Below are 929 nucleotides of genomic sequence, written 5' to 3' on the forward strand. Positions count from 1 at the left end.
AAAAAAAAAAAAAAAGACACCTGAAAAGAAGAAAAAAAAAAAAGTTATTTGCAATGAACAAGTCATTGGTCTCACAAAATTATATCATGCAATATCCAAGATCATTTCTATTAACAAGCCCATATTTTCCAACTACTGATCCTTTCTCTTTGTTTCCATCATTCACCTTCTGATCCCTAGTAATTATCAATACATTTTGGTTGCATGTTTGATCAATTTCAAACAGAAAAAGTGGTAAAATTCTTCAATTTCATTATCACTGGCTTAGTGGCTTATGTGTAATCTGCGTAATAGTAGCATTAACTGGTCTTCCATGTAGACAGACAACATTGAACTTCAAGACAGATCTTGAAATGTTCTTTTTCATCATTAATGTGACCCATTCCTCTTCAGTTTCCTGACATATGATTGTCAGATCCAAAATATCTGTAACCAATCCATTTCAGTTCACTAATGCCTAGAATATCAATCTTTATGAATTTCATTTCATTTTTGACAAATTCCAATTTTCCTACATCCATACTTCACACATCACATGTTGTGATTATTAATGGATTTGTAACTGTTTCTTCGTGTTTTGAGTTGTGCCCCATCAGCAAATGAAGGTCCCAAAAACTTTGCTCCATTCACATTATTCTGGTCAACTCTAGTTTGAGGAGGCAGCTCTTCCCCAGTTGTATTTTGAGTGTCTTTCAAACTGAGGGACTAATCTTCAAGCATTAGATCTGATAATGTTCTGCTGCTATTTATAAGGTTTTCAGTGGCTAAACATTTAGAAGTAATCAGCCTCTCCTTCTTCCTACTCTGTCTTAGTCTGGAAGCTCTGCTGAAACCAGTCCACCATGAGTAACACTGCAGGTACTTCCTCACCAACATCCAGTATTAACCAGATTACTAAATTTGAAGTTGGATAACTGTTTTAATTTGCC

This window comes from Chrysochloris asiatica, unplaced genomic scaffold (assembly GCF_000296735.1).
Source record: "Chrysochloris asiatica unplaced genomic scaffold, ChrAsi1.0 scaffold00016, whole genome shotgun sequence".
Lineage (NCBI taxonomy): Eukaryota > Metazoa > Chordata > Mammalia > Afrosoricida > Chrysochloridae > Chrysochloris > Chrysochloris asiatica.